Genomic DNA, 25,441 nt, shown 5'->3' on the forward strand with positions numbered 1-25,441 from the left:
TGTCGCAAACAGCCAATTACAATAGAAATTTTGGAGGACTAGTTTCTACCCCAGAACTATTAGGCTCAAGGCAGGATCTAGTCAGACATGGAGCACTAGTCAATCACAGGACACGCTTACTCAAACAATAAGGAATATAAAGTTACCAATCAATCTAAATAATAAATCTTTAGGATATGGAAGGAAACAGGGAAACCCTTATACTTGTACAATCCACATTATGGAATATTTGTGCAAACTCCACACAGACAGAGGATCAAGAAAATAACTCAATTCTTGGACTAGGCTGAATGCCACCATAATATTTTCCAGTTGAATTTATTTACCACTTCAATACTCAGTTACTCTATCCAGCCTAATTTGATAAAAAAAATTGTTCTAACCTATAATTTTAATTTTTACAGTAAGTATGCCCTTGAAAATTTTGAGCAGTATAAATGCCAAATTCACTAACTGATCACTAGTGTCTGCTTTTCTGAAGTATTAAATTATTTTCCTATGAAGTAGTAGTAGTATCAGCAGCAGTAGCAGTAGTAGTAGTTAGCAGCAGTAGTAGGAGTAGGATTAGTAGTAGTAATAGTCATGAAATTCGCATGTGTATGTCCAACATTGTAATGATGAAGGAAGCACTGAAATAGACAAAGTTTAGCATGGTTAAAAGACATGGCAGGAGAACAATCCACATTTGTAGAAAGCATTGTATAGTTCCCCCTACAACATTGTAGAACAGTAATATTTGTTTGAAAAGTAAAAATAAAGGAAGGGCAGCACCAATCTCATGGAGGACATTGTTATTTTGGTAGGACACCAAAACACAGATTGTTTAATTTCACTGAATACTACATGCCAGTTTTTTTTCTGTGGACATTTATAAGAATTGCTTACTTTGTAAGGAGAGTCATATTTAATACATTTCATCAATATGGCATAATATGGTGCCTGTCGTGGCGGCAATCCCCGAACCCGCTGGTGGACACCGGCGGTGAAGGATGCCGTCAAGCTGAAGAAGGAGTCCTACAGGACCCTTTTGTCCTGTGGGACCCTGGAGGCAGCTGATAGGTACCGGCAGGCCAAGCGGAATGCGGCTTTGGTGGTTGCTGAGGCAAAAACTCGGGCGTGGGAGGAGTTTGGGGAGGCCATGGAGAATGACTTTCGGACGGTTTCGAGGAGATTCTGGTCCACCATCCGGCATCTCAGGAAGGGGAAGCAGTGCAGTGTCAACACTGTATATGGTGGGGATGGTGCGCTGCTGACCTCGACTCGGGACGTTGTGGGTCGGTGGGGGGAATACTTCGAAGACCTCCTCAATCCCATTAACATGCCTTCCAATGAGGAAGCAGAGCCTGGGGACTCAGAGGTGGGCTCCCCCATCTCTGGGACTGAGGTCACCGAGGTGGTCAAAAAACTCCTTGGTGGCAGGGCCCCGGGGGTGGATGAGATACGCCCGGAGTTCCTCAAGGCTCTGGATGTTGTAGGACTGTCTTGGCTGACACGCCTCTGCAACATCGCATGGACATCAGGGACAGTGCCTCTGGATTGGCAGACCGGGGTGGTGGTCCCCCTCTTTAAGAAGGGGGATCGGAGGGTGTGTTCCAACTACAGAGGGATCACACTCCTCAGCCTTCCTGGAAAAGTCTATTCAGGGGTCCTGGAGAGGAGGGTCCGTCGGATAGTCGAGCCTCGGATTCAGGAGGAACAGTGTGGTTTTCGTCCTGGTCGCGGAACAGTGGACCAGCTCTATACCCTTAGCAGGGTCCTGGAGGGTGCATGGGAGTTTGCCCAACCAGTCTACATGTGTTTTGTGGACTTAGAAAAGGCATTCGACCGTGTCCCTCGGGGAATCCTGTGGGGGGTACTCCGAGAGTATGGGGTACCGGCCCCCCTGATAAGGGCTGTTCAGTCCCTGTACGATCGGTACCAGAGCTTGGTCCGCATTGCCGGCAGTAAGTCGAACCCGTTCCCAGTGAGAGTTGGACTCCGCCAGGGCTGCCCTTTGTCACCGATTCTGTTCATAACTTTTATGGACAGAATTTCTAGGCGCAGCCAGGGTGTTGAGGGGGTCCAGTTTGGTGGGCTCAGGATTGGGTCACTGCTTTTTGCAGATGATGTTGTCCTGTTTGCTTCATCAGGCCGTGATCTTCAGCTCTCTCTGGATCGGTTCGCAGCCGAGTGTGAAGCGGCTGGGATGAGAATCAGCACCTCCAAATCCAAGACCATGGTCCTCAGCCGGAAAAGGGTGGAGTGCCCTCTCAGGGTTGGTAGCGAGATCCTGCCCCAAGTGGAGGAGTTCAAGTATCTCGGGGTCTTGTTCACGAGTGAGGGAAGAATGGAGCGTGAGATCGACAGGCGGATCGGTGTGGCATCTGCAGTAATGCGGGCATTGCATCGGTCTGTCGTGGTGAAAAAGGAGCTGAGCCGCAAGGCGAAGCTCTCAATTTACCAGTCGATCTATGTTCCTACCCTCACCTATGGTCATGAGCTATGGGTAGTGACCGAAAGAACGAGATCGCGAATACAAGCGGCTGAAATGAGTTTCCTCCGCAGGGTGTCTGGGCTTTCCCTTAAAGATAGGGTGAGAAGCTCAGTCATCCGGGAGGGGCTCAGAGTAGAGCCGCTGCTCCTCCGCATCGAGAGGAGTCAGATGAGGTGGCTCGGGCATCTGATCAGGATGCCTCCTGGACGCCTCCCTGGTGAGGTGTTCCGGGCACGTCCAACCGGGAGGAGGCCCCGGGGAAGACCCAGGACACGCTGGAGGGACTATGTCTCTCGACTGGCCTGGGAACACCTTGGGATTCTCCCGGAAGAGCTAGAAGAAGTGGCCGGGGAGAGGGAAGTCTGGGCATCTCTGCTCAAGCTGCTGCCCCCGCGACCCGACCTCGGATAAGCGGGAGACAATGGATGGATGGATGGATGGCATAAACACTGTATGTGTTGCCAGTTTTGTTTTTTTGTGAGATGTGACGTGCTCCAATGATTTCTGCCTCTTGACCAATGATTCCTTCAGCAGTGCCTGCTTCCTCTTGTTTGGAGACGTCTTCTCCAGCCCCACCTGCCACTCGTTCAGAGTTGAATATGCCTGAGGTGCTTATTTCATAGAATAATGTGCTCAAGCTGCCTCTACCAGGTTCCAGAGGGTGGAATAACTCGTTATGCTCCAGATTGATGTGTATTTGTTTTTCAAAGTAACGTTTCTATGGTTGGTTGTTTATGCTGGGTTTGAACATTAGTATTGATCTGTTCTGTTGCCTGATAACATTAATTATATAGCATTCACATGATGAGAAGTGCAGAAGAAAAAAATCAGAACTCTGGTTTTAAAGAAATCCCTTGGATTGACCTCTTCCATCTTTGTGAAAGTCACTTTTGCCTTCTGTTCAGTTTAATGATTAATTACTTGACTTTTTTCCTTGCTTTTTTTCTGCTTTTTGTCTGTGGTTTCGACACTTCTGCCTGTGCTTTGCTTTTTTGCTTGTTTTTTTGACCTCCTGCTTATTTATTCATTTGCTGTTTTTGGATTACTGACAGTTTTGGAGGTCATAAAGCCCTTTCCCATATTAGGGGATTTAAAAAAAACACATTTTTTACCATGAAGCATTCTGTATTTTTAAACAAAACATTTGCAAGAGCCCGAACGATATTTTCTGTAAACAGTCCCATTTATTTCAAATGTTTTTTTGCCACTTCCATGTTCTGAGAGCTGAATGCTATGCTAGCATTCTAGCATAGGTGCACAGCCATTTTTCTGTTTTCTATGAACATTTTTTGAACTTTGTAGATTTATAGTTTATTTGATTTTTTACATTTTCTTTTTTTCTCAGTTTGCACTAGCGATGTAACAATTTATTTTTTTGGCTTGATTGTGTCAGTGTGTGTACTTTATTTTTTCAAGAAGCTGAGGTAATCCACTTGCATTTGGCCCAGACCTATACAATATACTTTTACTATGTTTGTTTTAATAATTTGTAAGTTTCTTTTTATCTTCCTTATGCTTTGTATCTCATAGTTAACTTCTTGAATTTAATGTTACAATGCTTCTTATGAGTTTTGGTACATGTATGTATGCAAGTGCCTTGAGCATGAGAAAGGTACAATATAAATAAAATATATTAATAAATAATAATTTATTATTATTATTAAATTATGTATAAATGTGCTGTTTGTGACAACCTTTGGTACATGTGTAAATGTACTGTTCTTATAATATTGTGGTATTGTTGTTTTAATTTCATACTTGTCCTTCATTTAATGTGAGTTGTACATTATACTTATTGTTTTCTCATCATAGTACTATACTTGATCCGTACAAAATGGTACTCCTTGAAATGTATAATTCCATCAAATGAACTCTTGAATCCTAACTACAAGATACAGATTTATTAATTCCACTATTACTCCCACCCCTTTGGGATTTCTCTAGTTAATTTGTTGGACATTGGGGTTGTGATTCACTCACCCTGAAATTACTTAAGAGGCACAAGACCTTCTTAAATATCTAGAGAAGCAGGCCAAAATCCCACCAGCCTTCCCAGAGGAGGTGAAAAGGCAACCTAGCATCTACTGTAGTGCCAGACTTTACCCTATACCTAGCTAAAATGTAGTTATTTCTTAAACTTCAAAAATTCGAAATGTCCCGAAATATACACAAAGTGTCCCACTATGGAGGGGAAAACTGTCAACCCATGGCTAGTATAAAATGAAGTTTATTCACAAAAAAAAGCAAAAAAAAAAGAAAGCTCAGAAGAGCAAATAGAGGCATGCTGAGTCTGCTTCTTCAAGAACGATGCCAAAATGTGTGCCCATTCAATACAACCCCAGTGGTGATGGGTTGCTGTTCTTTCAAAGACTAGAAAATATGTTTCAGTGTCATCATATGCATGTAATGACAATAATACCTGAGAGGGTCCCAATTGTAAAATCCTTTCGGAGAGCCAACCAAGCTCGGCTATGTACCTCCACTTCGTTGAAACAGGTGCTGTTGCCCCATCTATATCTGGAATTGTTGTATTCTGCCAAATATACCACTGCAATAAAGCACAAGAAACCCAGTATATTGTAAAGCATGCAAAAGATGCTAAAGAAAATGTGTGTTAACGCCAGGTTGGACTAGTCCTGTTGTTCAGGTCGAGTCTGCCCCAAGATGGCGGTGGTTTTGTTTATGATGATTTCTTAGGGAAGAGGTGGACACAGACAGGCTGTCCCTGGAAGTGACATTACAGATGGTGGCATGCCAATCTTCCTTTCTGCAGAGTGGAAAGAAGAAGTGATACTGTTATTGCTTAGCACCCTTGGTTGGTCTGGGATAACATTGTCATCATCTAACACTGTAAGTTGTTCCCCAAGCACATGCGTGTGATAAACTATATTACCCCTAAATTACAATGTAACCCCTAAGTCTCATTTTTCTTCCACAGACTGCAATTTCCTTGAGCCTTTATAGGGCTTGGAGTAGTCCTTTTAGAGAGATTGACAGGTGGCCTTTTGGGAAACCACCCAGAAAACACAAAGAAGAAGACAAAACTAAATAGTAATCACAACTGACAAAAAATACATAGTTATATAAATAATAAACATAAATGAAACAAAAGATAAAAGGAGAATAATAAAGAAGCAAAAAATAAATTTAAATGTTAGTCAGGTGGGGGTGGGGGCTTGGCCTAAACATAACTATTTTTCAATGTCAATAATTCCTCTTTGTTTTCCAGTTTTTATATCTGTATATCAACATTTTTTATTTCCATTTGTATGTAACTCTTGAATTATTGCACCTTCTTTTCTTTTTCATGCTTTTTTCTTTTCTTTTTTCTATGATTACATTTTTCTCCTGCATTTTTTTCTTTTCCATATTTGTTCTTTTCTTGCTAAGTCTCATGAGTGCTGGTTCCACAATACTCCACAAATTCAAAAAGTAAGCCTATACTTCAGACTGGTCAGAAAAATACAGACTGGCGTAATAGCACAAAGGGGACAGCCATGAAATGCAAGTTGCTTGTGTGACAAAGATAGAGGGCGTAGTAGCCACTCAACCCAACACAGACAGACGCAGGAGGCGCACTTATAAAAAACAAATGTTTTATTTTCTTTTTCTTCACCTGTGGGCAACATCTTCTCCGTTTCCCACAGGCAAAACACAGACCCAATAAGCACAATGATTACACACAATATGCTGGTCAGGCCTGGTAGGCCCAAACGTGTTGTGAGGGTCTGCTGGGAACGTCTGGCAGAGTCCCCTGTCAGAAGTCGCTTTAACTCCCATCTCTGGCAGAACTTCGACCACATCCCAAGGGAGGTGGGGGACATTGAGACCGAATGAGTCATGTTCCATGCCTCTATTGTTGAGGCGGCTGACCGGAGCTGTGGTCGTAAGGTAGTCGGTGCCTGTCGTGGCGGCAATCCCCGAACCCGTTGGTGGACACTGGCAGTGAGGGATACCATGAAGCTGAAGAAGGAGTCCTACAGGACCCTTTTGTCCTGTGGGACTCTGGAGGCAGCTGATAGGTACCAGTAGGCCAAGCAGAATGCAGCGTTGGTGGTTGCTGAGGCAAAAACTCGGGCGTGGGAGGAGTTTGGGGAGGCCATGGAGAACGACTTTCGGACGGTTTTGAGGAGATTCTGGTCCACCATCCGGCATCTCAGGAGGGGGAAGCAGTGCAGTGTCAACACTGTATATGGTGGGGATGGTACGCTGCTGACCTCGACTCGGGGCATTGTGGGTCGGTGGGAGGAGTACTTCGAAGACCTCCTCAATCCCAAATGAAATCAATCCCAAATCCTTCAAATGAGGAAGCAGAGCCTGGGGACTCAGAGGTGGGCTCCCCCATCTCTGGGACTGAGGTCACCGAGGTGGTCAAAAAACTCCTTGGTGGCAGGGCCCCAGGGGTGGATGAGATACGCCCAGAGTTCCTCAAGGCTCTGGAAGTTGTAGGTAACTGTCTTGGTTGACACACCTCTGCAACATCGCATGGACATCAGGGAGTGTGCCTCTGGATTGGCAGACCAGGGTGGTGGTCCCCCTCTTTAAGAAAGGGGACTGGAGGGTGTGTTCCAACTACAGAGGGATCACACTCCTCAGCTTCCCTGGAAAAGTCTATTCGGGGGTTCTGGAGAGGAGGGTCTGTCCGATAGTTGAACCTCGGATTCAGGAGGAACAGGGTGGTTTTCGTCCTGGTCGTGAAACAGTGGACCAGCTCTACCCCCTTAGCAGGGTCCTGGAGGGTGCATGGGAGTATGCCCAACCAGTCTACATGTGTTTTGTGGACTTGGAAAAGGCATTTGACTGTGTCCCTCGGGGAGTATGGGGTACCGGACCCCCTGATAAGGGCTGTTCGGTCCCTGTATGATCGGTGTCAGAGCTTGGTCCGCATTGCTGGCAGTAAGTCGAACCCATTTCCAGTGAGAGTTGGACTCTGCCAGGGCTGCCCTTTGTCACCGATTCTGTTCATAACTTTTATGGACAGAATTTCTAGGTGCAGCCAGGGAGTTGAGGGGGTCCGGCTTGGAGGACTCAGGATTGGGTCACTGCTTTTTGCAGATGATGTTGTCCTGTTTGCTTCATCAGGCCGTGATCTTCAGCTCTCTCTGGATTGGTTTCACAGCTGAGTGTGAAGCGGCTGGGATGGGAATCAGCAGCACCAAATCTGAGACCATAGTCCTCAGCCAGAAAAGGGTGGAGTGCCCTCTTAGGGTTGGGAGCGAGATCCTGCCCCAAGGAGGAGTTCAAGTATCTTGGGATCTTGTTCACGAGGAAGGGAAGAATGGAGCGTGAGATCGACAGGTGGATCGGTGTGGCATCCGCAGTGATGCGGGCTCTGCATCGGTCTGTCATGGTGAAAAAGGAGCTGAGCCGCAAGGCAAAGCTCTCAATTTATCAGTCAATCTATGTTCCTACCCTCACCTATGGTTATGAACTATGGGTAGTGACCGAAAGAACGAGATCGTGAATACAAGCGGCTGAAATGAGTTTCCTCCGCAGGGTGTCTGGGCTTTCCCTTAAAGATAGGGTGAGAAGCTCAGTCATCTGGGAGGGGCTCAGAGTAGAGCCGCTGCTCCTCCGCATCGAGAGGAGTCAGATGAGGTGGCTCGGGCATCTGATCAGGATGCCTCCTGGACGCCTCCCTGGTGAGGTGTTCCGGGCACATCTAACCGGGAGGAGGCCCCAGGGAAGACCCAGGACACGCTAGAGGGACTATGTCTCTCAGCTGGCCTGGGAACGCCTTGGGATTCCCTCGGAAGAGCTAGAAGAAGTGGCCGGGGAGAGCGAAGTCTGGATATCACTGCTCAAGCTGCTGCCCCCGCGACCTGACCTCGGATAAGCGGAAGAGGATGGATGGATGGATGGATTACACACAATACTTTCTTTCTCTCTCTCTCTCTTCCCTTTTTTCCTCCACTCCTCCCAGCAAACTTTGTCTCCTTCCTCCCAACTCTGGCTCCCTTGCTGGGTTCACAGCACTCCTTTATATAGTCCTTGACCCATAAGTTCTTCTGTTCTTCCACCCCACATGACTTGCCAGCACTTCTGGGTCAGATGGAGGACTTGAGTTTTCTTTAGCCCGGAAGTACTTTGGAGCTTCCGTCCTCGTGACTTGGAAGTACTTCCGGGCTATGGATGAAATATAACTCCTCCGATCCTCTTGCAGTGTCCCCTGGTGGCACCCATAGCAGGGCTTTTTTACACTACATGTCCCATAGTACCCTGTGGGAATCTGGGGCACCGGTGCAATCCAGGGGAGCTGTCATCTAGTGTTTTAGGGGAGGCAGTGTCATTGAAAAGCTGCCTTCCCCCATCCTTCCATCGCAGGGGCTTCCCGGGCCAGGATGAGCTGCCAGCTGTCTCTTACACTGGTTTTGTGTCATCTGTTCCAAAAGGAGTTAAAACCTGTGTAACATTCAAGGGAGAGGGAAACAGTAAAACTCTGGGCCAAAAAAACATTTCTGCTCAACATGTAAAAATCAAAAATAATTACAGAACAAGTAACAAAAACACTGTATTATAAACAATTACAAAATAATATAAAAATAAACAAAAATGAATTAAATACTAAATACCAAAAATAGTAACATAAAAATATTTACAAAGAACTTTTTCATAATAGAAACAAAAAAAAAAAACACAAATAAAAAAACAAACTAAAATAAACAAAATGACCAGGGATAGAGTCATAGGTTTAGGAAGAAGAGTTACTTCAAAAATTCATTGTCATGCTGAAAATTAGAATCTGCCTTTTCCTGAATTGAGAGAGTGGTTTTGGAGCAATAACCTCAAATGGATAATCACTTGGGGTATGACCATCCTCAACCAATCTACATCTGAATTTAGTGTAAGAGCAATAGATAAGAAGTCTTTGCAGGGAAGGAGACTGCAAGTAACAAAAAAAATTAATCTGAAAGAAAGAGTGATGTCAAGTGAAAAAGCAGTCAAACTACTTCCATAAACACAGAGGGTATCTGAAACCTACTATATTACAGTAGTCACATTTTGCATGTTAGGTTCTATGCTTTTATTTATTTGGTATCCATCCCTCAATTAACAGTTGCCACCTTGTTCTAGGCTAGAAAATAACAAGAGCTATTATTAAACAACAATATAAAAATGTATAGAAGGAAAAATGGGAAACAAACCCTTGAAGATTTTTATGTCTGTTAAAAATATTCCACATAACTTCAAATCACTTAACAGTCTGAACAAAACACTACGTGTGTTTTGTTCCTAAGTCAGCTATCTACTACATCTGACCTGTCAAGTTATTAGAACATGTATAGCTGATACGTAAGAATTTATGTAGTACATACTTTACATCATTAGTTTAGATTTCTTTTTTATTCTGATAAAGAATAAAGAATCTTGTATTGAGATGGAAGCAAGCATTTGACAGATTGTATTGTGTGGATTAATTAAACACCTGCCTGATCCAGAGCAACTGGGGTCTTTAAAGATCTCATTATCAATGATGAATCTTCCAAATGTCTTATTCTAATCTGCTTTCTTTTCAGGCCAATTCCTAATGCTGGAGATTTAACATTTCTAAAGTACTTTCCTTTGCATTCTGATATTCAATTTGAAAATTCAATATGAATTAATTTCTGTGTTTTATTTATTCAGATAACCCTACTTATGTAAGTAAGAGTACATTTAGCCTGGTCAACATATCTTTTTTCTATCAAATTCTAAAATATTTTCTAGGGTTTAATGGTGGGTGCAGCAACGTGCTATAATTAGTGCATGCTCCCAACCTCTCTCTCTCTCTCTTATTTCACCAATTGTTAAGAATTCTTTATCTTTCTGGTTTCCCATTATAATTATAAATTTAGTTTGTCCTGGTGGTGTATATTTTAAGTTGAAGAGCTTAAATGCTTGTTTTTAATACTTGTTTTTAGAGAACCTTTTGGAAAAGACATTAAATGCCACCTATATGTTCTATGTTATTATCTAGCCTACTGAGACCCCAGTTATAGATTTATTTCCTGTGTAGTGGACATTTTGTTCTTGGGTCTTTTACTTAACTCACTGAAATGCCCCTCAAACTCTTGTATGTTGAGTAGAACATCCTAAGCTTTTCATTTGTGTGAGTACAATTATGACAACTTCCGGTTTCATCCCACTAAACATGGCATGTCTTTCAACAAGTACATTTTATGGAAAAATGAAAGATACTGCAAGTAAAAAGTTTAAAGAAGGTAAATTTTTTGCTACTAGCCAACCCACGGCATATGCCGCATAATCACGCCGCTTGTTTAATGATTTTTAAGCACAGGGAAAGAAATGCACATTTGAAAAAATCCATCGTTAAGAATGCAGTGCCTGCTCATGTGCCTGCCCCCAACTCCTCACCTGAGTCGTTTTCATCTGTGTACAGTCCACATGCATGTCTGAGCCATGTTGACTTTTCATTGTTCTTTGCGGTTCCGGCTGCTTTTCTATATATAATCCACCAAGTTACCCGACCATGGTAGTAGCGAGGGGGGGGGGGGGGGGGGGGGGGGGGTTGTGTACAAAGGGCAAGGACATAATCAGTGGGAGCGTATGAGCCGCACTTACTGGGAATTCCTCGTTCGTGGGGAACAATTGCAAGCCCCGGTTTCCATCACAAATGGGGTTCAACGGCTTACCCACGCCTCTCTGCGCCGGATAGACACACGTTGATCCATTCAGTGTAGCGCGCCTGCAGTACCGGACATCCAAGGGCATCACAGACCTGTTAATGCTCAATCTCACGTGGCTGAAAGCCACTTGTCCTTCTTTGTTTTCGGAATTAACCAGACAAATCGCTCTACCAACTATGAACGGCCATGCACCACCACCCACAGAATCGAATTTAAGCGAAAGGCTCCACACCTGGTGGTGCCCTTCCGTCAATTCCTTTAAGTTTCAGCTTTGCAACCATACTCCCCCCAGAACCCAAAGACTTTGGTTACCCGATTGGCTGCCCGGCGGGTCATGAGAATGACGCCGCTGGATCGCCAGTCAGCATCGTTTATAGTCCGAACTACGACGGTATGTGACCGTCTTCGAATCTTCGACTTTTGTTCTTGATTAATGAAAACATTCTTGGCAAATGCTTTCGCTCTCGCTCAAATTGTTTGCAGCTTGGCTCTGTAGTGCATGTGCCATGGTCGGCTGCTTAGTGAATTGTTGGTGGGCTCGGGTCTGTGAGTTGGCGGGTGTGGCTCTGTCTTGCATGCATCTTGCTTGCCATGGACTTAGTGAATTCTTAGAGTTGCTGGGCGTGGCTCTGTGAGTTTTCGTCCTATCCCATGGTCTTACAGTTGGTGGGCGTGGCTCTGTGTTGTCGGCGGGCGTGGCTCTGTGCATATCCCATGGTTGTCTTGCCTGTGCTGTCGGCTTAGTGAATTATATATATAGATAATATCTATGTATTTTTTTGTTTTTGAACATTTCAGAAATCATAGTGTGTAATTTAGATCTTTGTCATTGAGAATAATAACTAATTTATAAATGTCCAGTGTAGTGGAAAGGAGGATTATGTTAATGTCTGTAAATTGCACTAATGACTTTCATCTGGATGTAAGAGCCTTGACAGAAGCAGAGAGGATTCTGCTGAGAATAGTTGAAGGAGACTCAGAATTATTAGATGATGAAACTACTGAAGATGAGCTCACAGCTAATAATGAAGAGGAACAGAGTTCAGAAGAAGAGACAGAAAGATCATCAGACGAGCTAGCAGGCACAAAACAACATGAAAGCCTTTGTTCACTTTGGGACAATTTTTGCAAGTATGGATGTGATCGTTCTTGAAACAGATTCATGTTTTTCACATAAAAAATACATTAAAATGCATTATTAATATTCATAGCTTGAAATAGATGAATGTTTTTTGCATGAACAATACCTTCAAATATATTATTAATATTCATAGCAGTATTTCCTTGTTCTAAATAAAAATATGACAAAGAAATATAGATTAATTATAATAGGTATGATTATAGATTCACTTTCTTGATGTTATTAAATATTTCCTTTCTTAACATCTTCACACTTATACTGCCTAAGCCACATGGTTACCAAGATGACCCTACAATCTCTTCAAATTAGAGCCTAATTCAATGCTTTTCCCAGTACATCTACGGCAAAATTTTAAAAGACTTGGCAATATTTACAAATCAAATCAAATGAGTTTCAGATTAGAGGAGTGCCTTTGAATACCACAGTGTAGGAAATTAAAGTCTTCTTTGGCATCTCAGTCCACATGGCCCTCTTAGGCTTTCCCAGATTAAAGACGTTTTGGCCAAAAATAAAAAAAAGGTATCAGTAATAGGCCACAGAATGCCTGCAGACAGGCTGTTCAAACTCAGCAATTCACTGTAAGTTGTCACGTGACAAAGTAAACAAAGAAAACAGACATTTTGTGGAAAGGCAGGCCACTCCTGGACAAAGTAAGGAAAGAATATCTGATGATATTATAAATAAGACAGTATGTTCCAGCCAAGCCATACCCAACAGGCTTAAAAGTATTTGTTCTTGCTCTCCTTTATGTTTTTATGCTGCACTTCAAAGTGTAACAAGGAAAGGGTACATTTTATTGCAAACAATGGGCATTGGAGCAGCAGCAGTATGGTAGAATCTGTTCCTAAAGGAAGTTAGCTTTTCTTCGATTGCTGCTTCCCATTTGTCACTTTCTTGGATGCATTGTCTTGAAAAGGGCTTTCCAGCAACAGGCACCATAATAAAGAGCAGGGTGCCAAAGCCATATCAATTCACCAGTAACAAATATTTGCAGCAGGAAGGAAGAGGAGCATCAATAATAGTGTTCAGAAAGAGCCCTGAACTGGCTATCACAAAATGATATGTCAACAAGTCAGCCCTAATGGCCTCTACCATACATGAAAAGATTAGGCAAGATGGTCCAATAAAGACAAAGCACAGGTCCAGGCTATAAGACCTTCAGTCATTCAAAGTATATAATACTAACATGGGGGGGTGCACAATTATGTGATCGCATGCTGAGCTTTTATCATCTGTCAAGTAGGGCCAAGAAATGGACTCCACATATTATGTCACTTCTTTGACATGGCCATTACACACTCCCAGATCTAGCACAAGTCTGACAGCAAAACTCTGAACCTATATGCAAAGAATACTCAACAGTTCCTGGACTTCAAACTGCATCTGGCTGAAGAACTGCTGTGTAATGTAGAACTTGACACCAGTTCCAGTGCAGAAAGTGATGATGATTATAAACTACTAATGAAGATAGCAATTTCACAACCAGAGATATCTGGGCATAAATATGGTGCAATGCACATGCCAGAGATGATGCAGAAATAAGGGGTCAAAAATCAAGACCTGCATGAGATGCACCAAAGAACTTGCTTCCTAGATCATCATCACTAAAGACAAAAACCAAAGTAACCTAAAAGGCAATGAGAAAAATTTTTGCTTTCATGTCTTTGGTTGTTCTGTATAGTCTACATCATAAAATTCAAAAATACTTCAGTTATCCTAAGCATAATCAAGGTGCAAGAGAGTGGTGACATGGTGCACCTTGATTAGCACATGAAAGTAAGAATTTCATTGTACTCTGTACACACGGCAATAAAGAACCCATAAACCCTGTAAAAATGTACTATACATTGGATCTCTATAGATCTACTGACTGGGTCTGATTTCTCTGAATATTTTGTTTTCTTTTTACTCATGCACTGCCTGATTGCTGAAAAGTGTTAAATTGTTCCTTGCATTACAATGTATTCACTTATCCTATCAACATCAGATCCAATTAATCCAGTAGGGATTCACTGTGTACCATTTTTTTTACCTGCAAAACCAGGTGAAAGGCATCAGTTATATGTGGAAAGGACATCAGTCCATTGACACATCCACACTTACTTATAACAGGCCAATTTAAAGTCATCAGTTAACCTAACACACATGCCTTGGGGATGTTGGAGGAAAACGGAGTTTCCAGAAAAGACACAGCAAAGCACTCAATTTCTCAGTTGTTTATATAAAAATGTATATCTTCCTTTCACCACCACATGCTTTTTATTGCATATTTGTTAATCTATTCTTTTTGAAAAATATTATTTCAAAGCATTCCTGTGTATGCAATCATCATAAATGAGTGCTAAGAATACATTTTTGAACATGCTACATTTTCATGAAAATCACTTCTCATTAAAAAGGGGAAAAAGAAGATTCTTTAGTAAGAGATAATTATGAAAATGCCATGGTGATTAAAGAGATTAAGGACTGGCACGACAGAGAAAATATATTAATATAGACAGGGCCTTATGTGACCCTGATTAAAATATCAATGTTGGATCCAGCTAGTGCAGAAGCCAATTTAGAATAACAGCAACTCTTTTCTGTCATTATTTTATGTTAATAGTAATTAGATTATTTTTTATTTGTTTGTTTTGGAATTTATTTACTTTTTAACTATATCCTACTGTTGCCTCTTTAGGGTGTTCTGTGTAGTTTTTAGTGGCAGCTGTTGTAATACTGTTATTTTCCCTTGGGATCAATAAAGTATCTATCTATCTATCTATCTATCTATCTATCTATCTATCTATCTATCTATCTATCTATCTATCTATCTATCTATCTATCTATCTATGACTGTAAGTGGCTTATCTCCCTTCTAACTTGTAGAACTTAAAAATGCCTCAAACACATACAATACAACCATAAAATGCTAAAATTAATAAAATTCTAAGGATAACTTAAACTAAAGTAGAAGGCAGAGCCATTTTTAATAAGACAATATATATCTGGAAATTATCTACCTGTCAACATTAAAGATAGCTGAAGGTACTGTACATGATTTTGACACAGCATTTTCCTGTTAGAGCAGCTGTGATAAATAGGCTATTCTAATTCATTTTCTCTTTTTGGAGTCTTATTATGACACATGACGTTGCTGCCATTTTGATCAAGTTATCCCTCTTAATCTTGAAACATGAACCTGAAACCAGCATGTCATCACATGGCATACTCATTTTTAGAACTTTGTCACACTTAGTTCTCACTGTTTATTATTTTATAGTAGTCTGGAAGTGGCTGAACAGTCATTTGGCATATTTCAGATGCAATTGTTCATCTTTTTTACTAATAGTTTACACCAACATAGACTTATTTTATCCAGAATTGATGTAGATTTATTCTTTTCTGCTGCCAGCTGACTCTTACCTAATATATGTTATTTCTACTAATATTAACATTCAGGAGTTCGAAACTAAATCTGTATGCTGAAGTTCAAGTAGTTGATAAGTATATTTACATTGTGTTTTTTTATTTTCAGCATGTTTTACATATTGCATGTTACTTATATTGTAACAGTACTATGTTTAAAAAAGTTTTCTTGACTGTGACCTTGAAGAAGGAAGTGTGTCATGCAACAATAAAATAAAACTGAAAATGAACAGAATGTACTTGTATTAAAACTTGGGACTGCATTTCCACATCAGATTGAAACAAAGGAGTTCATTTTGGACATGTTTATTTGATGGTTAGTTGAGAAACAAAACTCAGTGATCAGTGTATGCCTGCGCTTGACTCTAGGGCTCATTACAGTGGAAGGAAGGATAATTTATTAGTATCAGAATTTCACTAAGAAAGCCTATTGAACCATCAAAAATTATTAAAGGTAATTTCCTCCTTTACTTTCAAATAATGAAAATGAAAATGAGATTAAATGTTTGCAGACTGATGGGTCTTTTTTGCATCAAACAGCAGAATCAATTTTAACAACATTATTTATGCAGGATTTCTTTTGGAATGAAAAAAGAAATTATTTTTTTAGGTTTATTCCTTGGATACCATATCCTATATATTACCTAAAATAGTTGAATGCAAATGTAGAGGTCCTGTTTTAATTGCAAAAAAGAAATGATGTGATTTTGAACAGGTGATGTCAACAGGTGATTGTAATCATGATTTGGTACAAAAGCACTATCCATAAAAGGCTGAGTCTTTGACGAGCAAAGATGGGCTGAGGATCTCCAGTCTGTCAACAAATGCATGAGAAAATTATTGAAACATTTAAGAACAATGTTCCTCAAAGAAAGGTCGGAAGGGATTTGCATATTTCTCCCTCTGCAATGCATAATATCATTAAATGATTCAGGGAATGTGGAGGAATTTCAAAGGTGTTCATGCCTAAGATGAACACCTGTGATCTCCAATCCCACAGATGTCACTGCATCAAGAATCGTCAGTCATCAATAGCTGATATAACCACTAGGGCAAGGGATTACTTTGACAAACCTTTGTCAAGCACTACAATATGGAGTTACATTCACAAACGCCACTTAAAACTTTACTGTGCAAAAAAGAAGCTTTATGTTAACCAGGTCCAGAACCAGCTTCAACTTCTCCGGGCTCGGAGACCACTGGAATGGATCATCCACACAGTGGAAACTAGGAGTGTGCAAATTAACATGTTATTATCGCATTAATGCATTAATTAATTAACACCGACACTTATTGTATCACATGTTAACGCAGTTTTTGTTATTATTATTATTATTATTTTGAAAGCCTCAGTCTTGCTAGCTATCGGTAGAGATCAGTGATCTTCTTGTTACAACGCTTTTCAATACACTTTTGCTAGAAGGAAAGTTAGATTTGTTGATTTGACCTCGATTCCCAGTGCGTGCATGAGTAACGAAGAGCAAACAACTTCTAAAATGGCATGTGGAGAGATACCAAAGTGAATGCTCAAAGCAAAATAATCCGTGGATGACTTTTTTCATATTATCGCTGAATCAGACTCTGATTTGTCAGACTCCGATATTGATGCAAGTGATCTGGAGATGTAGATCGAAAACGAAAGTGAGGTACTGGCATCAGCTGATCAGTCCCCAGCTGATTGTGGTGCTGAACACATTCGTGTAGCTGATGCACCTATGGCAGCGTTCGCTTGGGAGGTCAGACACGATGACAGGAGGTACAAACCATATTGCATCTTACTGCAACTGGCACCCCCGCGCACCGGTCTCACAAAGACAGCCAGCCCACCGTGCATTCCTGCTTGCCATCGAGCCACCGCAAACTACTAACAGTTGCCGACAGCAGGCACAACAGGCAGCAACAGATGTTTTATGTTGATTAATGTGTGAAACCATTGCTTTGTGCGCTTTTCAGAAAACTGAGTTTTTTGGAAATAATATTAGCCCTCAAAGAGTTGCTACTGAACATAAAGTGTTTATGCAGCTCCCTGATTAAATAAATGTTTCTGCTGGTATCTGTTCAGATAAAAAAGAAAACAGATTTAGAAATGTTAACTTACTGTTGCTTGGTAGGTGCCTGTTATAATGTTGTGATCGTGGCTTTGGACTCTGAGGGTAACTTGTTTTTCGATAACAAACAAGATAAAACGTTAATGCCCTGGCAGTGGCAAATAGCTTTGGTTTTATATTTGATTTGATTACATTAATGTTTAAGTTGAAATTTACAACAAATATTTTAACTGCTACGATGTAAAGGGAATACTGCTGTTAAAAAGCACCTTATTTGTTTAAAGTATTTGCAAACCAAATACACACAATACACTACTTTTTAATTCATTGTTGAATTTTGCAGATAACAATGTGATTGTTGTGATTGTCTGTGATTAATCGTAGACAATCATGCGATTAATTGTGATTAAAAATTTTAATCTCTGTCAGCACTAATTGCAACATATGCTGCCATTTCCAGAGACGTCTGTGCATTTTTCAACAAGACACAAAACCACATTCTGCACACATTACAAAGGCATGGCTGCGGAAGAAGAGACTATGGGTATTGGATTGGCTTGCTTGCAGTCCTTACCTGTCCCCTGCAGAGAATGTGTGGAGAATTTTGAAATGAAAAATGTGACAATTGCGACCCTGCACTGCTGCACACCAACAAAATAACACCTGAAACACTTCATCTCTTGGTATTCTCAGTTCCAGAACGTCTTTTAATTGTTGTGAGAAGGAATGGCGACATTACAAAGTGGGGATTGCTTTACCGTCCCAACTTTTTTGGAATGTATTGTAGGCCTGAAATGCAGGATCAGATGTATATTAACAAATAAAATGAAGCAGACCGGACAAAACATGAAATATCTTGGGTTCATACTCTCTGCAATGAAATAGAAGTCAAAGTAAATTTAAGAATCACTATGTTTTTTTTATTTCCATTTTCTATATCATCCCAACTTTTTCTGATTTGGGGCTGTAATAAATGAAATCTGTTGCAACTGTAAGAGTTACAAAAAATTAAGATAATTTATCTTAGTAAATTATCTCATAGTTGCAGACCCATAGCTTCCAGTTAAATTATACAGAACTTCTGCTGTAAATTTACTCATTTACAAAATTGGGCCCTTGTGAGCAAGTGTGAGTATAAACATGAGTGTGGTCCTTTAATTGACTGGCAGACTGTTCAGGATTCGTTCCACCTTGGTCCTGATGCTATATGGCTAGTCACTGTCTACCGGCAACCCTTCTTTGGATAAGCATGCTTGAAAATGGATGGACGAAAGGATTAAACATAACACACAATCTTTTCTTTTGTGTTTAATTTGAAGCAGCATTTACTGTAGGGGGCAGCAAAGACAAGATCTGAGATCATTATTCTTTAAATAACATTGTCTAAATTCAGGTCCTGACTGAAACAAGCCAGGGACAGTCAGCTGACATGTTTGGCTGTTAACCAGATGAAACTAGCTTATGCTTGTCTCAGGTTTCACTGCCAATATGTTGTCCTGGAAACACCTCTGGTTTTTAAATTTTATTTTTATATGCTCCTTTTCAATTCTTTCCACATTTTCCTGAATGGATTATATTTTTTATGGTATCAATGTATGCAACTACTTTTAGTGGTTGTGACAGGACAAAACCCATGTCTAACAAATACCTAAACAAATTTCATCACTGACACAAAGTTGCAGAAAAAATATATACTTTCTTGATCTAGATTGGTATGGATAACAGAACATGCATGTGTATTTACAATATTGCTTTAATATTCAAGGTCAAGGATGGGAAATGAATGTGAGCAATAAAATTTAGTAACTGATAGAACTCTACTATGGTCCAGTCCTCTTCACAAAGCTGTTACAGTTAATTTATTAACCTTTTTAACTTATTTGTCAGGAATATTTAGATTGAGCTACTTGCTTCAGGTGATGAAACAGCTGCATGTAGTATTTGTGCACATGCAAATGTGTTCAAAGCAGAGAAAGAAAAAACAGATGGAGAGCATGAGTGAGGAGCTTTGTGCTTAAGTTTAATGTCTAAAACTGGCACTCCTCCCTCTCTGGAAACAAGATCCTGCACAGGGAGCACCTGTTTCTGTCAGACTCCTGTTGCTTCCAAAACTGTGAATGAAGAAAAATTATTTGTAAACTGGAAGAACAAATGCCCTCTATCTTTCCTTTCCTCATCCGTGTATTATTCTACTGACTTTACTACACTGTATGCATTTTTTCCTTTTAATACTGCATATGCCTTTGTACAGCTCTTTGACATAGTATTTATTTAGAAAGATGATATAAAATTAATTGCTTGCTTCCACGGCAAGAGTATCAGGAGTAGAGATGGTGAGGTAGAAAGGGAGTATTGAAAGTTAGGAAATAGAATTTTATTTCGAGAATGTTATGGATGTGGTGAGAGAGAACATGTTGGTGATGGGTGTGACAGAGCAAGATTCAGAAGACAGATGAACCACCGTGGCAACCCCTAACAGGAGCTGCTGAAGGAAGAAGAAGAAGATTTCTAAGAATACTTAAATACACTCAAGATGATACAGTGCATTTGGGGTTATGGAAAACGGCCCCTGATGAAATATTATTATTGTTAGTCATTCATTCATGTTCTAAACTATTTTTTCCAATGTAAAGAGGAAAGGGAACTGAAACCTACCCTGGCAATATCAAAAACAAAGTAGATTAGTTTAAGATTAAAATGTCTCTAGAACAGTGTGATAGTAGTACTAACCATTGCACCACTGTGCCTTGCCTCTATATTATTCATTTTATTGTTCTTCATTTGGCAAGACATTTCAATTTGAAGCCACTACTTACATGATTATAATACTTTTTACTGTATATGCTATATATATATATATATATATATATATATATATATATATATATATATATATATATTTTTACATGAAACACCATGTAACACAATTTCTGATCACTTCCTGTCCCTCTACTCTGGCTTTGTCCCTTTATCCCTCCCCTGCTTCTGATACCACTAACCACAAAAAGTTCGTCTTTTATGACCAGACAGCCAGTTAAATCAGAGCTTTCTGAAAGCGATGTTTTTATCTTGCTCTTCTTCTTCTTTCGGCTGTTCCCTTTAGGGGTCGCCACAGCAGATCACTTTTTCCATTTCTTCCTGTCCTCTACATTTTGCTCTGTTACACCCATCAACTGCATGTCCTCTCTCACCACACCCATAGAACTTCTCTTAGGCCTTCCTCTTTTCCTCTTGCCTGGAAGCTCTGTCTTTAACATCCTTTTCCCAATATACCCAGCATCTCTCCTCTGTACATGTCCAAACCAACCCAATCTCGCCTCTCTGACTTTGTCTCCCAACTGTCCAACCTGAGCCAACCCTCTAATGCACTCATTTCTAATCCTGTCCATCCTCGTCACACCCAATGCAAATCTTAGCATCTTTAACTCTGCCACCTCCAGTTCTGTCTCCTGCTTTCTGGTCAGTGCCACTGTCTCCAACCCATATAACAAAGCTGGTCTCACTACCGTCCTGTAGACCTTCCCTGAAAGGGATGTTTTTATACTAGTCTGAATAGGCCAAACATCACTAGAGATGAAAATGTTTCTAACTTTTTTTCCACTTTTCATCCCTGGGCATAAATGGGGTTACCTGTGGTATTCCAGCCTTTCATCTGGTTATATGTCTTTTCTTTTACAATAAATGTAACAATTAAGGTGACCTGTTGAGGATCACACAGTAAGGTAGTGGTGACAAATATACCAGGAGGTTTGTTGTTTTAAAGTGCAATGTCCATTTCCAATGTGTAACCTAAGACAAAAATAGCAAGTATGCATATATATGTGTCTAACTGTTACATTATAGTTTTTACATTTTTAGCTGCTTCATTCATACTGTTTTATTAAATTTGATTGCTTTTAATTTACTTGAACTGATAGATCTTTTACTCAAATTTTTTTCTCCCAAGATTTTATCATGTATAACAAGGTGGCACAAGTTATGCAATTGCTTCATCAATCAACACTCCTGGGTTTCAATCTTGTCCTGGTCAATCTCTTGGTTGACTGTTACGGTGTTATCCAAGAACACCTGTTTACATTCAACATGACACAAATGTGAAAGTTAAATTGTCACTTCAAATTGCTCTCTTATGGCTGAATGTGTGTGTGTGTGAATGTACTCTGTAATGGACTGTCAACACAACGCAGCTTGGTTCATGCCTTATGATACTCTCCGTAGTTGTTTTGATTCCTGCAGCCCTAAGCTATTGAATTAAATAATACCTGGCTGGTAAATGAGCAGGCTTCTCCGGGACTGTAGTTTCCTTCCTAATACCACAGAAGTGCAAAATAATTTGATTGGTAGCTCTATATTAATCTGACTTGTGCAGGTATCCAGATTTGAATTCCATATTACATCTAATGGGCTTTTAAATCCAATGAACTTGTATTTGAAACACTAAGTTCACAAGGACACCATGATGCAATATTTACTTGTTATCCACTCTTGGTTTTACATCTGTACAGTCACATGGCTCAGATTTCATGCACTTTTCTGCAGCTGAGAGGTACTTCCGCTAACCACTGGGCTGCTCTGGTAAGAAAAGGGAACACAAGATCTTTCTGGGGCGCTCCACTTATAGTGTGCTGACTAATGTTATCCATAGCATTCCAAGACGAAGGTAACATGCATTTTAGGATGTACTGAAAGTAGTTTCAGATTTGCCTGCCGGCTACGAAAAAAAATAAGAAAGTTACTGTAAGAGCGGGTGTGGAGAGTCCGCTACTGTCCTTACCAGAATTTGGCGTCGGTTCTGCTTGGCTTGCGGGCGATCCCGTAGCGTAGCAGACTGAGTCTTCGATGTGTGGAAAGGCACAAAGAGATGGCCAACCCAATTTGTGAACTATTTGCCAATTATATCTATTTCTTTAATAACACAACAGTGGGGATACAGCACTGAGCTACACAAGATCACTTCTTTCTTTCTTTCTCTCTCTCTCTCTCTCTCTCCACCTACCAAATTTCTCCTCCCTTAAATAATCCATCAATTAACTTTACAAAAATTTCCTGACATGAACTCCTGCTTACATTACTATGTGACTTATTCAGGTGCACCCATCATAAAAAAAGAATTAGAAAATGTGTTAGTTTCAGGTAACCCAGGAGGCTGCCAGCCCGTACTTGGCATTTATGGGAGATTACATGAATTGGAATGTTTTTGTTGTAATCGTTGGAAATACTTAAATTTAATAAAGCTTTTGATTTTTTATCGCGGTGTTTGCGCATATCAGCTTAACTCCACAGTCTCAAACAGCAGTTGACTTGATATGAAGTACAAATTAGATACTTTTAAAAAGGTCACCACATGATTCTTGAATAGTTTCACAAAGTGCACCGGATTGTGCAGACTTTAAAGTCCTTCATGCACAGCGAATATAGCTTATCACCCGTCTAAGTAAGTATGTACAAAGGTCAAACCTAAAGTTGGTGTTACTAGAGTTCAACCCAATCAGCTTGTGCGTGTCATTGAGAGAGGCGGATGCACAATGTTAGAAGCTCTCTGATTGGACAAAACCCGGCTACGGCACTTCGTCAATAAGAGGTGATCTGTTGGCGCTTTAATGTGGACACACATGGTCAATACCGGAGGAGCAACACAGAGGTTGGTGTCCGTGGCGCAGTTATATTCTTTTTTGTGACAACTAAATAATTTTTCGTCATTTATCATTTAATTCTTAATGTCTTTTATGTTTAAATAAGGTACAGCCTTTGAATGTACGAAGGTGCGGAGAATGTATTCTGCTCATGTGTCTAGTTGCTCCTTTGCTGATTTGAAGAAAGAGAGGGCGTCTGCCTTTTATGTTATCTCTATGCATATTGTTGGTAGTGTACGCTGTAGAAAATAGTTGTTGAAATATAACCCACGAAAGATGTTAAGAGATAACGGGGAGGGGGTGATGAAAGTCGGCATTGCTTAAATAACTGGCTGTGTTGCCGAAGGGCTGGTGCTTGGTCAGGGCTTTTAAGCGTCATCCTTCCAGTCATATAGATACACGCTATCCACACCAGTTCCATCAGTATGCGCAACGTTTTTCTTGCGGTTAGTGTACAAATTTTACAGTATTCTTTCACAGGTGCGCCGATGGCATAGAGCATCGGGCGGTGGATGCAGTGCTGCCTGTTCGCGCGTGCGTATGCGTGAGCATTTGATATACAGTAGGTAGGCCTTAACAACCATGTATTTTATTGTGAAATATTCGGAACTGCATTGGTTTACGCGTACATTATATTTGTTTTATACTGAGAATATATGTCCTGATATGCGTAGGCAGTGTTCTTTGCACCTTACCCGGTTAGTTGATGCAAAAAGCCTGAAGTGCACGCGTATATATCGGTTATTTACTTTCCCATCAAAACAAAGCCTTGGCATCCCCTTGTGACAGCGTGGGATCAACCACCAAAGGCTTGTGCCCGGCACGTGCCGAGATTGTGTCGCCTGGATCGCGAGGCCTCTGGCGTGATGCGTCTGGTGACACAGTTTATTTTTTTCAACAGACAGTGCTTATAAAGAGTCTTGGTTTTTATATTACAGTGCCAGCAACAGAGCATTAGTTTCCGTTTTTGTTTCATAGCTATTCATAGGCGTTGAGGTCACTTGAAGTCCACCACTTATGCATACGTTTGAGTTGTTTAGAGGAACACATCTTGGTTTCAGCTGTCCAGCATTCCAGTTAACATAGGCGTATGCCTCTAATATTTAAACAATGGAAGCTTAGTAAGATTGCATTTATTTAGTTTTTGTTTAAGTATGAGATTAGAACCATCCTAGACATGCTTGACTAGTTACACCCGGTGTTCCACCGGTATTGGAATCGACTGCATTTGGGAGAATTGTTTGTCTGGTAAATATTATAAGCCTCTTGTGCCCTTTGTATTTATTTTATTTATGCATTTATTTACATCTATATCTTTGTAAGATATATTTTTTAAGCAGTTATTTATTTGTCGGTGCTGGCCTGTAAGAGGGGGAGCCAAACCCCACCTCTTGTTACCAAGGACTTCACCAACTAATAAAATCTACCTGTCTCTTTTTGGTGCGGTTTGATCGTTTTACAGTATAATCATGCCCTCTGCGTTAAAAAGGACATTCTTGTGAAATCACAAATGTCTAAGTAGTTTTGATTCAGATGATACACATTTGTAGGAGAGGTTGAAGTGAACACTTGTGCAAGATTGCTCTCAAACTTGCTTGCTTTTAAGAAGTGATTCTGGAAGCTCAGGGCAACAAATATGCCAGAAGAAGCATTCCACAGTGAACTCTGATTCTTTTAAAAAGGTGTTTATCAGGCTGGCTTTGACAGATGTGCTGTTTGGTGTCCCTGGACATATGTGTTGAATGGTATTATTTAGTGTTTGCCAATATGCATCATATGTGCTTTATTTCTGGCATTTCCTTTCTGCCCAGCTATTCAAATAATCCTTAATTACTGTAACCCTGTGATTAGTGTACATTTTTTCCCCCAAAGCGAAGTTCAGTGTAATTTATAATTTGGAAAATTCTGATGTATTTTTGTGACTTTTAACCTAGTTCAGCTTTTCTTTGGAAGTCTTTTGATGCAGGTATGTCAAGTCTGTAATGAAGCATTTCTTCAATTTGCTTCAAGTTGTGGAACTTTTATGCAGTATTCAGCAAGTACATACTGTAATTGTTTAACTTTTACCGAAGTAAAGTTCGGCATGTTTAATTCTCCTTCTGTCTTAGAAG

General features: G+C 40.5%; 1 protein-coding gene and 1 long non-coding RNA gene across 3 annotated transcripts in view; one reads left to right on the plus strand and one right to left on the minus strand.

The window, feature by feature from the left end:
• LOC127527972 (uncharacterized) overlaps window positions 1–25,441 on the minus strand; it is a 242,483-nt gene that overhangs the window by 18,463 nt on the left and 198,579 nt on the right. The window lies entirely within an intron of this gene.
• The window catches only part of acsl1a (acyl-CoA synthetase long chain family member 1a), a 279,599-nt gene continuing 277,361 nt past the window's right edge, over window positions 23,204–25,441 (plus strand). For both annotated transcript variants that reach the window (XM_051928437.1, XM_051928438.1), the window contains exon 1: window positions 23,204–23,338. The gene's annotated coding sequence lies outside the window, so the exon portion shown is untranslated. The remainder of the gene's footprint in view (window positions 23,339–25,441) is intronic.

This window comes from Erpetoichthys calabaricus, chromosome 5 (genome assembly GCF_900747795.2).
Source record: "Erpetoichthys calabaricus chromosome 5, fErpCal1.3, whole genome shotgun sequence".
Taxonomy (NCBI): domain Eukaryota; kingdom Metazoa; phylum Chordata; class Cladistia; order Polypteriformes; family Polypteridae; genus Erpetoichthys; species Erpetoichthys calabaricus.